The sequence below is a fragment of the Glycine max genome, chromosome 9 (genome assembly GCF_000004515.6).
Source record: "Glycine max cultivar Williams 82 chromosome 9, Glycine_max_v4.0, whole genome shotgun sequence".
Lineage (NCBI taxonomy): Eukaryota > Viridiplantae > Streptophyta > Magnoliopsida > Fabales > Fabaceae > Glycine > Glycine max.
In genome coordinates this window covers 14,226,187-14,239,973 of record NC_038245.2, presented here as the reverse complement: position 1 = coordinate 14,239,973, position 13,787 = coordinate 14,226,187, and positions in this window count along the sequence as shown.

The window sequence follows — 13,787 nt, the reverse complement described above, 5'->3', positions numbered from 1 at the left end:
ATTACCTAACTATCTTATCCATGAATTCTTACATAAAAATTGACATGCCACCTAAGGCATCCAATGTCCCCTTACGAAGAGGAAGGAATATTAGAAAAGGATTCAAGTTGGCTCTACCAGAGTCATCCTCAAAAAAGATTTCACCCTCTAAAACTGGCTCACCAACCAAATCTGGGTCATCAACCCAAAAACCAAAACAACAAGATGGGTCATCTACCCAATTAGTTGTAATCAAACCTGAGTCATCCACTCAGGAACCCTAAAAAAATCAACCATTAAAACAAACCAAGGCCGACTATGCCTTTCTAATTGAGACATTTTTGGCCCTCCAAGAAGTTGGCCTAAGAAAACTCCCTAAGAAAACATAGACGGACATAGCCTCAGAATCAGATAATGAATCTGAAATTGATCTAAAAACCCTAATCCAAAAAACCAAAGAATCAAGAGTTGTCTGAAATTTTCCAAAAGAAAAACAAATATTAAACCCAATAACCTAAATGGCAACACCAGCCTCAAAATCCTCTAATAGTTATATTTACAAAAATAAATTTTCAACTATTTTGTAGATGGAGCCGGGATATTGGGACAAGAATCCCTTTAAAGCCACAACTAAGGTGTTTCCTCCTGGATTCCATTTCAAACCAATAGCTATCAATAAAACAAGAACTTTTATGAATTTATTTTAATAGATTCTAACTCAGTATCTATTAAACACTTCAAAGACCCAAACGACCCTTTTTTAAACACCCATTCTACAATCCAAATTTTAAAATTTCTGCAACCTAAAAGATTTGGATCCAATTTGAATGAAATCAAAAAAATTTATGTACCTTTTGATCCAACAGGTTAGACCTATTAGGACTATATGGATGCCTGGACCAAAGTGTTTTGGCATCAAAACAACAAATACAAGCACTCATGGCTTATTTACTTCAAGACTAACACAATTTATAATTTTCCAAGTTGGTTCCTTCAGTGGTGGGACTTTTTTGGACCAATTCCAAAAATTTTCCCTGAGCAGGTTCTACATGGATTTGCATAGTTCAACAAACTTTTTAACTCTCAGGAATCACGAATTTCAGCAGATTTAAAATATTTTTCCAGTTTTGTTATGTCCTGGATATTTTCTTGGCAATATAGGTATAGCAAAACAGAAAACAACAAGCAATTTCCTTCCCTTCAACGACATGCATTTGTGAAGTGGTGGAATCAATTTGACACATCAAAAGCAGAACCAGACAAGGTGAAAATATGGTTTAAAGCTCATCCAGAGTTCTTGAAAGCAGCTGATCAAGAGACTTCTTTGTTTCTCAATCAGAAGTCCCAACTAGCTGCCGTCCTTGTGGGATCCAACTCCAAGGAACATCTCACCAAAAACTTAAAAGAAGTTTTGCAATTACTCCAAAGCCAAGAAGAAGGGAGTTCTTCCTCAAAGAAAGAAGACGCCAATTCTTCTGATCATGACGATGATTTCTACCAAAATGAAGATGATTGTTTTGGTATTTGTTTGGTTGAAGATTAATTTAATTTTCACTTTTATTGTAGAAGCAGTTCCGGTATTCGTAACCATTGTTATAGCTATAGTAAGACTAAATTTCTATAAAAGGAGGCCTCGACTCTGTTGTGAGTTACCCTTTTAAATAAAGATAGTCTAGAGAGATTTTAGAGAGGGAAGCTCTTGGAAAAAATCTTTGTAAGCGTTTCTGTCTTTCTTATCAAATAAATTTGCAAGTTTTCTTTTTTTTTTTTTTATTTCCCTTCTCCCTCCTTATTGATCTAGTGCAGACTACCGCTATTTTAGTTTCTTCTTTTCTTCCTCCATAACTGATTCTGTGTGGATTACTGTCGTTTTAGTTTTCTTTTATGAATTTATTTCTATTTTAAGTTTTACTTTTCATTCTGCTCACTTGCATCTTCATACATACATACATATATATATATATATATATATATATATATATATATAGAGAGAGAGAGAGAGAGAGAGAGAGAGATCAGTGGAATAAGATCAAACAAACAAATGAGAAGTAAGAATATGATTAAAATAGATGAGGATGCAAATAAGTTAGCAGTATATAAGAACAATTTAAATAAGCATATAAAAACTTAAAAGAAAACAGAAATAGTGGTAGTTCGTACTAAATCTGTTAGGGGGAAAGAAGGGAAGAAATTGAAGCGACGGTACTCCGCACGGGATCAATAAGGAGGGAAAAGAGAGATGAAAGAAGGAACTTGAAAATTTATTTGAGAAAGAAAAGCTTACAAAGAGTTATCTCAGAGCCTCCCTCTCTATAAGCTACCCCAGACTATCTATCTTAAAGGGTGCCTCACAAATGGAATTGAGGACTCTTTTTATAGACAAAATTTGAACTGTAGCTACAGTACAGGTTACATGACCAGAACTATTTCTACAGAAAAAGTAAAATTGGATTAAATGTCATCTAAAGAAATAACAAAACAATCATCCTCATTTTGGTAAAATACGTCATCATTTTCTAAAGATTTGGTGTCTTCTTTCTTTGAGGAAGAACTCTCTTCTTCTTTTTGAAGTAATTGCAAAACTTCCTTCATGTTTTTGGTCAGGTGTTCTTTAGAATTGGATCCAGCTAGGAAGGTAGCTAATTGGGACTTCTGGTTGAGAATCTGGATCAGCTACTTTCAAGAACTCCGAATGGGCTTTGAACCAAATTTTTACCTGATCTAGTTCAGCTTTGGATGCGTCGAATTGATTCCACCACTTGACAAATGCATGTCATTGAAGTGATGGGAATTGCTTGCTGTTTTCAGTCTTATTATATCTATATTGATACAAAATATCCAAGACAAAGAAGAACTGGAAAAAATATTTTAAATCTATGGGAATTCGTGATTCCTAAGAATTAAACATTTTATTAAACTGTGCAAATCCTTGTTGAACATGCACTGGGAAAATTTCAGGGATTGGACCAAAAAATTTCCACCATTGAAGAAACCAATTTGGAAATTAAGAAGCCTCAATCTAGACCCATCCAAAGACGAACAAATTAATAATCTACTCATTGAAACCTCAGAGGAAGAAACTGGGGAAGTATCCTCGGAAGAAAATCTTAACCAAATCCAATAGGATAACCAGCTATCATCCACTGACGATGAAAATGTCCAAGAAATCAACACTCTAACAAAAGAACAGGATCTTTTGTTTGAAGCAATCAATTCCATACCTGACCCTCAGGAAAAGAAGGTTTTTCTGAATAAACTCAAAAAATCTTTGGAAGCCAAGCCTAAACCAAAAGATTTCATTACCAATAAAAAATTTGATGTTATCAATATTCTCAAAAGACTGGAAAACACTTCCGTCAAACCAACCATAATCCAAGATCTTCAAACAAAGATCATGATGTAAGCTCCATTGGAGCTTGTAGACCTAGGATCTTCTTCATCAATGGATTCCTTTTCTTCTTGGAAGATGAATGGCAGCGGAATGGAGAAGGAAGAGAGAGAGGAGATGCCACTTCAAGGAGAATATGAGTCTAGAAGAAGCTCACCACCATAGGAGGCCATGGCTAAGAGCTTGGAGGAAGAAGAAGATGAATGAAGGGAGAGGAAGAGAAGAGCACGAAATTTTGTGCTCTAAAAGAGCTCTGAAATCTAAATTTTAATATTCAAATGATCAAAGTTGAAAAAATGCACACACATGACCTCTATTTATAGCCTAAGTGTCACACAAAATTGGAGGGAAATTTGAATTTCTATTCAAATTTCACTTGAATTTGTGGAGCCAAATTTTGGAGCCAAAATTTCACTAATTATGATTAGTAAATTTTAGCTATGGTTCAGCCCACTAATCCAAGATCAAGTCCAAGATTCTCCACTAAGTGTGCTTAGGTGTCATGAGGCATGTAAAGCATGAAAAACATGCACAAAGTGTGACTATATGATGTGGCAATTGGGTGTAGCAAGCAAATGCTCACCTCCCCCTCTAAAATTTAATTGGATTGGGCTTCTCCCAATTCAATTAAATTTATTTCTCAACACACACATCAAATATTCACTTAATGCATGTGAAATTACAAAACTACCCCTAATACAAAAACTAGTCTACGTGCCCTAAAATACAAGGGCTGGAAAATCCTACATTTCTAGGGTTCCCTACCTTCATTATGGAGCCCTAAATACAAGGCCCAAAATTAAAGAAACCTTAATCTAATATGTAGAAAGATAAGTGGGCTCATACTTAGCCCATGGGCCCGAAATCTACCCTAAGGCTCATGAGAACCTTAGGGCTTTCTCTTGCATCTTTGGCCCAATCTTCTTAGAGTCGTCTATCCAATGCCCTTGGGGGGTAGGATTGCATCAGATCAATAACCTAAAACAAGAAGTTAAAGAACTCAGACAACTGCAAGAAATTCATCAAATTATCCTTTCCCCTTTTGAGGAACAGAGTGATTCAGAAAAAGAGGAAAAAAGGTAAAAGATGAATGTCAAGATGATGAAATGATCATGGGACTAATCAATAAGATTAAAATCCAAAAAATTTATATTAATATTAGAGTCATCATAAATGATGATTTTGTTTTAGATACTATGGCCCTATTTGATACTGGGGTTGATTCAAACTGTATTTTGGAAGGATTAATTCCTTCAAAATTCTTTGAGAAAACTTAAAAAAACTAAGTACATCAAGTGGTTTAAAACTAAAAATCAATTATAAGTTATCAAGTGCAATCATAGAAAACCAAGGTCTTAGGATCGAAACAAATTTTTGTTTGGTTAAAAACCTTAAGAACGAAGTTATCTTAGGAACACCTTTCATCAGATCTTTGTTCCCAATCCAAATATCAAAGGGAGGAATAACCACTTGGCACTTAGGAAGAAAAATCACATTCAATTTCTCCACTAAACCAATTGCAAGAAACATAAATTTCTTAGAAAAGAAGATTAGCCAAATCAACTTTTTAAAAGAAGAAGTTTCTTTTAACAATATTCAAAAACAATTAGAAAAGCCTCAATTGAAGGAGAAAATCCAATCTCTGTTACAACATATCCAATCAACCATTTTTTTTATTTGTCACATGCATTCTGAAACACGAAAAAACACATATTTGATCTCCCTTATGAGAAAGACTTCAGGGAAAAACAAATTGTCACAAAAGCCAGACCAATACAAATGAATGAAGAACTCCTCCAATATATATATATATATTCCTTATGGAAATGTTTTTAAGAAAATTTAAAATATAGACAGAATATTTATTTAGAAGAAATATGAGATCAAGGTTATATATATCCAATTATATAAAGTTCATCTCATGTATAACCATCAGGCTCTTCTATTGTTTGAACAGTATATATAACCTTATCAAAAAAATATTTGAACCTTATGGAAATATTTGATAAGGTTATCTATTCCCCATAGAGGAGTAATATGAGATCAAGTAACATATAACCTTATGGAAATATTCTTACTTCCCCATCCGTCGATCTCTGCTATCAAAGCCTGATGGGGAAGTAGGAGTATAGTTCGTAAGGATATATGTTAACTGATTTCATGGATCTGGATATGAACGGTAAATATTTTTGTTTATGTACAATATGTTTAATCTAAATAGTATGTGTTTGAACAATATTCTTGGAAGTACAACAGTCTGATATTTTAGTTGGATGATACTGTAGCAGTAAGTCCCCTAGATGAGAAAAGGTAGTAAGGCTAAGGTGTATTGTTCAAACAAAATATAAAGACATAATATACGGGTGGCTATGGGAGTAATGTTCAAACCATATTAAAAAAAAGAGTTAAAATTTTTTATTTTTTCCAGATGCAAGAAACTTAGTAACATATAACCTTATGGAAACATTTCTATGGAACAACATGAAGGCAAGGATACTAGAGGAGGAAAATTATTATGTCTCGTCTCTTAAGATCATTTTCTCGTATTTCTTTCCGTTCAAACTCGTCATCTTCATCCACAAACTCCGAATCAAGAAACCTAAATTTGCTCACTGAGCAAGACAATCAGACCCACGAGGTCGCTCCAAAACATAGTCTCTTTGATGAAGAAGTCCTATTCGAAGACATAAAACAAAACATGGATGACTGGAGCATTCCAGAAATCCCTTAGGATACACTATATGTTCCTGAGACAATCAAAGATAAACATAATTTTGATTATGTAATTAAGACGATAGAAAGTCATATTCCTCTAGGACAAGACAGAGGGGAAGAATTCCATTTATCATCAAAAAATTCAATCTTTGAACATAGCAGAAAATACAAATACCTACACATAGGATGTGTACAGGTAGCAATCAAACCATTAATTGATATGGGAATAGATGCAGCAGTCTTAATGTGTCATAAAGATATTAGGCACAATAAAATTGTAGATTCCTTAATAGGAACAGTAGACAAAGTCTAGAGCAAGGACCAGTCTATTTCAGCTATTATCCAAACAAAATGATGAGTTTGATGGATAGTGTCGCAACATGCCCTTTTGCGGGCGAGCGAGGCGAGGCTCACGGGTGCGCTTTCCAAAGGAGGAAAAATGCACGGAGTCGCCACCAACGTTTATTTGTGGAAAACGTTGGAAAAACCGAAGGAAACCGGTCGAAATGAAAATTCTAAGTTCGGGAGTTGTATTTACGTTTGAGGAAGGTATTAGCACCTCTTACATTTGTCTCGAAGGACAACAGCCTATTTTTTGGAATTGTGGAAATTGTATTACCTTAACTTTTATTTCTTTTTATTTTTTGAAGTCGACAAAAGCAGGACTTTTGCTCCTACGTACCCTCCTTTGGAGAGGAAATCAGACCTACGCAGTTATTTCTTAAGAGTGAATCAAGCGATTCTTTTTACTTGAATTGTGATCATTTTTAAGGCGTTGGACCTTAAAAATGATCATTTTTACTTGGTAAGAAACTGAAATGATAAACTTTCAAACCCTATTTTTTGTGGACGAGCTTGACTAGGCGAGTTGATTTTAGCCTTAGTTTCACTTTAGTTATTAGTCAATCCAATTAAGAATGAGAAATCCCAAAGAGAAAACGTCCGATTGATTTTTTCACTTCATTTTACTAAAAGATATTTTTTATTATTATATTATTATTTTACCTCTTTTTTGATTTCCAACGTAGTTACGGCACGACCGAACGGTCAGAATTCATTTTAACCGAAATTAACGGATGATACAATTCAAATGATCGGTGGAAATTTATTTTATTTTTTGATTAGGCGAGAAATGACTTAAATAAATGACTGAAGTACGTCAAAAGGGGGTATAGAAAGTGAATGAAAACGAGAATAAAAATACATGAAACAAAATGTGGACTACCACGGGTACATAGAATGAATTGAAAAGCTCGGTTTGGGGTACTTACCAGTTGAAGACCGAAGAAAACGAAGAACAAACGATGAATGTCAAAGAACGGTTGAAAATCTTTGCGTAATTACTCACGAAAACGTTACGGAAGCGCCTCGGCTTGGATTTTCTTCACGGAAACAATTTTCCTTAGCAATTTCGAGAGAATAAGAAGTGCCAAGAAGGTTGAACCCCTTCCCTCTTCACTCCTCCCCCTATTTATAGCAAAATAGGGGATGAGCTTGCCACCCAGCTCGCCCAGGCGAGCAAGGTTGCTTCCTCCAAAAGCAACAGCCTGCTGGAGGAAGAATCTGGAAGGCCCAAGTGGGCCTGATTGCTATTTGTACCCCCCTTTTTACTAAATGCACCCCCTTTACCTTTTTTGGTAATTCTTTTTCCGTAACGTTACGAAACTTTACGAATTTCGTAACGATACTTATTTTCCTTCCGCAAGGTTACGAATCCTTACGGATTATGTATTTACTCTTTTTTAGCTTTTGAAGAAGTTACGAAAACTCACGGATTGCGAAAAACACCTCCTTTCGATTTCCGTCACATTACGGAATTTTCACGGATCACGTAAGCCTGCTTCCTTTTGATTTTCGGCACGTCTCGGGACTTCACATATTGTGCAACAAAGGGTGCCAAGTATCTCGAAGCGGCCAATCAAAGGTTGTATATCATCAAATAATAATCCACGGACGAAATTAGGGTATGACAGTTGCCCCTCTTTACTTACCTCTCATCGGAGATAAGAGGAAAGCAAAGATAAGACACTGATTTCGTCCGTCCTGCCCTTTCCGTGATGACGACTCTCGTCTCTACTCCTTCTTTTTTTTCTGCACAACACAAAACAAAATACAAACAACAACAAGAACAACGAATATAATATACATATACACATATACACATGTTTGGCGAAGGAACCGATCCGGAAAATAACAGAAAAACATATTTCCCAGTCACCAAAGGCTCCGCGCTTGATAACGAAGGACACATGAAAAGCACTAGGCAATGAATTCATGGGTCTCCGAATAAGATTGGTGAATGGAGAATTGGCGAACAGCGTTACGCAATAACTTCGCCAGGCTCCAGACTCGTTGGTGGAGGACACATGCACAGCGCTAGGCAATGAATTCATGGGTCTCCGAATAAAAGTGGAGAATGGAAAATTGGCGAACAGCACTACGCAATAACTTCGTGGGGCTCCACACTCGTTGGTGGACGATGCATGAACAGCGATGGGCAATAAATTCATGGGGCTCCGAAAAAAAGTGGAGAATGGAGTATTGGCGAACAGCGCTACGCAATAACTTCGCAGGGCTCCAGACTCGTTGGTGGAGGATGCATGAACAGCGCTAGGCAATAAATTCATGGGGCTCCGAAAAAAGTGGAGAATGGAGAATTGGCGAACAGAGCTAAGCAATAACTTCGCGGGGCTCCAGACTCGAAGGTGGAGGACACATGAACAGTGCTAGGCAATAAATTCATGGGTCTCCGAATAAAGTGGAGAATGGAGAATTGGCGAACAGCGCTACACAATAACTTTGTGGGGCTCCATACTCGAAGGTGGAGGACACATGAACAGCGCTAGGCAATAAATTCATGGGTCTCCGAATAAAGTGGAGAATGGAGAATTGGCGAACAGCGCTACGCAATAACTTGGTGGGGCTCCAGACTCGAAGGTGGAGGACACATGAACAGCGCTAGGCAATAAATTCATGGGGCTCCGAAAAAAGTGGAGAATGGAAAATTGGCGAACAGCGCTACGCAATAACTTCGCGGGGCTCCAGACTCGAAGGTGGAGGACACATGAACAGCGCTAGGCAATAAATTCATGGGGCTTCGAAAAAAGTGCAGAATGGAGAATTGGCGAACAGCGCTACGGAATAACTTCGCGGGGCTCCAGACGCGAAGGTTGAGGACACATGAATAGCGCTAGGCAATAAATTCATGGATCTCCGAATAAAGAGGAGTATGGAGAATTGGCGAACAGCGCTACGCAATAACTTCGCGGGGCTCCAGACTCGAAGGTGGAGGACACATGAACAGCGCTAGGCAATAAATTCATGGGGCTCCGAAAAAAGTGGAGAATAGAAAATTGGCGAATAGCGCTACGCAATAACTTCGCGGGGCTCCAGACTCGAAGGTGGAGGACACATGAACAGCGCTAGGCAATAAATTCATGGGGCTCCGAAAAAAGTGCAGAATGGAGAATTGGCGAACAGCGCTACGCAATAACTTCGCGGGGCTCCAGACGCGAAGGTGGAGGACACATGAATAGCGCTAGGCAATAAATTCATGGGTCTCTGAATAAAGAGGAGAATGGAGAATTGGCGAACAGCACTATGCAATAACTTTGCGGGGCTCCAAACTCGATGGTGGTGGACACATGAACAGCGCTAGGCAATAAATTCATAGGGCTCCGAAAAAAGTTTGTTGGCAGGACCAAACGGTCCACCGGGTTTTTCCACCTAAAAGGCAAACATGCTTTTTGCAAAGAAAAATAAATCATTCGCGAGAGCACCATATTTTAGAGAAACAATATACTTATGCTAAGGGTAATCTTCCTTGTAACCGAGAATGAAGGGCAGGATGTCAACATTTAGCTTTTAAATGAACATGCAGGGGAAACAACGGGCTAAGTTGAAAATAAATCACTCATAGTGTATAAAACTCACACAGGCAAGTGTTTCACCCTATTCCCAAACCATAACTGCACCATGACTTTTTTGCATACGATTTCCTATCGAACCAGAGATCACACGTACGATCATGGATCAATAGGATTTTCTCGAGGGTAGTGTTTTTGGAGAGGACGCTGGGTGTTTCGGTTTTTTCCTCTTTGTTCATGTGGGGTGGGATATCGCCAGTCGAGAACGACCTTGAATGGCAATCTGAAGGGAAGAGACACCAAAAATGGGTTTTCCTTTGCCGGCTGTCACTTACCTTGCTGAAAATTTATCTTGTCTAAAGATCTTCCGTTCTCTTTCTTTCATTGATCGAGAATTGCCTCTTTTCCCTTTTTACTTCCTTTCGATCTTTGATCGGGAATCCTTCCTTTTCTTTCTTTTGTTCTTTTCTTTATTTTCATCTTTTTCTTTTTCTTTCTTTCCATTTCTTCCTTTTCTTTCTTTTCACTTCTCCTTCCCCATCCCTTTCTTTGGGAAATCGGGTTTTAGCATTCTATTCGCTCTCCCTTAAGGAGATTCCGCTGTCCTTTGCTTCGGGGAAGGAATGAGGATTCTTTTTTATAGGCCAAGGTTAAAAAAGGTCTAAGGTTGTGTTTCAATGGGGTCTTTTATCGTGGGAACCCAATCTTGATATCTGGGGCGAAACAAATTTGGGTGTCAAGGTGTCAATTTCGGGCCGAACTTCCATATTATTCCATAAGGCACGCGTGACAATGATGATTTGAAAACAACATGCAAAATTAGTCATGGCTACAGCTAGGTGGGCACTCAAGCATCCCGTTTATGGCATTGTGATACTACGGTTGGGAATTTACACAAACAGACCCAATGTTTCCAAATTATGTTTTCCCATCAGTTCAATGAATTCATCCATTCTTATCTCGGTTTATTCCGGAAAATAAACTCTTAGCATCAGTCCCTTGTTTCCAGAAGATACGTTTGCTCTTTACGAATGATTTATACTTCTTAACTATAACATGTCGACCTTCGCGGTTTTTCTTTCTTTTTCCTTTTTGTTTCATTTTTATATATTCACAAAATTATACACCTATGGTCCTCTATGAAGAAATTCTCTTTGTATATCTACACTCTTAGGCATGACAAACTCTTTTTGTATATGCATTGGAACTCTCTCTCTTCACGTCACACGGTCAAACCCTATTTACATTCAAAGATCTTTTTCGTTTTTCTCCAACGCACACTTATGGTTCATACAAAAATTTCTTTATATATACTCGTTCACACACACAAGAATCCCTCTACACGTATTTTTTATAAAAACCCTTCTATGCACATTTTCCTTTTTCTTTATATATACGCAGACATTTTATTCACTACACTTCTCTCTTTTTTTATCATGATTTTGGTTCATTTTATTTTTAGGACGACGTTCCTAAATGAAAAAATTCTACGTGATTATGGAATTTCTACAAACACTATTGACAACAATGAAACAAGTACTGACGTAACAACTCAAACGATATTGAAATTCTGATACCAGGGGACAGATGTCGTACAGGATGTCACGACATCACGCTTCAGAACATGCAGATTATATGTGTCTGTATGAACAGATTAAACAAGTAAATAACACAAGAGAATTGTTTACCCAGTTCGGTGCAACCTCACCTACATCTGGGGGCTACCAAGCCAGGGAGGAAATCCACTCTCAATAGTGTTAGTTCAAGGTCTAACAGCCCCTGTTTACAACCTTCTCACCTAACCACTACCCGTGCGATCTCTACCTAAGAGCCACTCTTAGATATGAGAACCTCCGCTCACTCCCTCTCACTCACACTCCCGTGTTTACAATTAAGTCAAAGACACACCAGAGATCAACTCTGAACAAAGAGATCAACTCTACACACTAGAGATCAACTCTAGACACAAGAGATCAACTCTACACACATAGGTCCAACACTTGATGTTAGGGTACCATCAAGGTGGCTCACAAAAGACTCAAGTCCCAAAACTCACAAAATAACTCTTCAATCCCGGACTTGGTACAGAACTCGTGCAGCCTCCATGATTATATAGCAATGTACGATTCTGGGCTGCAACTCCTTGATGCTGGAGGAGATCTATCTTCTTCTGAAAAATCTGCAGTTAAAGAACTAAAAGATAACTTTTGATCTTTTAGTTTGAATCTTTAATCTTTAATCTTTAATCCCTGAACGAACTCTTCTACTTTGAAATTCGAACTTTAATGATCTTTTAATTCGTTCCTAAAGATAGATCTTCTAATCTCTTGCTAACTGCACAATAATCTGTTAAAGATATAACAGATTTATATGTCCAGTATTTTCGGGCCGGATGTCAGGACATCGTGTCCGACATCGTGGATCCTGCAGCTTCACTTCTGCACTTGACTTTTATCTTGCATTGTACAGCAACTCCAGTATTCTCGGGCAGGATGTCAGGACATTGTATCCGACATCGTGGATCCTGCAACTTCAATTCTTCATTTGCCATTTTATCTTGCCTTGTACATTGTGCAGCCCGATCTTATTCCTTGACATAACGTTGGACATCATGTGCAGCAACTCCAGCTTTCCTTCATTGTCTAAGTGCTTATGTTTTAACAAAACCTTAGCCAATCTTTTAAAGCTCAGTAGAGCTAAACACTAACAATCTCCCCCTTTGGCAAATTTTGTCTAAAACATACTTAGACACTTCCTGAGCAGGTACGAGCAGTTATGCAAGTGGGATCAGCAACTTCCATTATCAGAGTAATCAAGCACAGCGGAAATTCTTCAAGTTGCAAATCTACAAGTCTTCTCCAGGATGTCAAGACATCTCTCGTGACATCAGCTTTCTGCTTCTGCTCCCCCTGTCTCCATGCTCTTACTGCAGCATCTTCTATCAGCTACTAGTGTTTTCCAGGATGTCGAGACATCTCATGTGACATCCGCTATCTGCTCCCCCTGTCTTCATGCTCTTACTGCAGCATCTTCTAGTAGCTTACAACAGTCATCATCAGCAGCAGCAGTCTCCCCCTCAAAATCATATTCATACAACTCCCCCTCAAGATCATGAATCATGCATACATCGTATCCTACTGCCATACATCATATTATACATAGTATCCTACTACTCAAAATCATGCATAATAGCAAGCATAATACTATTACTCCCCCTTTTTAGACATAAATTTGGCAAAAGTAGGATGCATGAAATTAATGTGCAAATATTACAGACCAATAGTAATCAATTTGTTCAAAGGGACATGCCCCTTTAGCTAGTAAAAGTAAAAATAAAGGTCTGATGATCATGGGGTGGCTTCAGAATCATCATCTGATTCTGTCTCTTCTGCTGCATCTTCCTCTTCCTCAGCAGCTTCTTCTTCTTCTTCAGCTGCTTCTCCTTCTTCCTCAGCTGCTTCTTCATCATCAATGCCACTCTCTGAGAGCCTTTTGATCAGTAGTTCCAGCTCCATTTTCTTCTCTGTGGAGGCTTTGATGGTTGCTTCCAGCACCTTGCATGTGTCCTTGAGTTCAGCAATCAGAGCATCCTTGGACACAGCACCTGAAGCAGCAGCTTTCCCTGATGTCGAGACAATGTCTGGGACATGTGTCCCCTCAAACAGTTTGTAATGCAGGGATAGAGGAGATTCTCTCTTCATTACAGAGTCAATGTTGTTTAAAATATTTGGATGTTGACTCAACATAATGCCACACAATACAGTAGGGAAGGCAATGGGTAATTTGACAGCAAATGATTCTGAATGCTTAACAGTTTGATCAAAAATATAGTTTCCAAA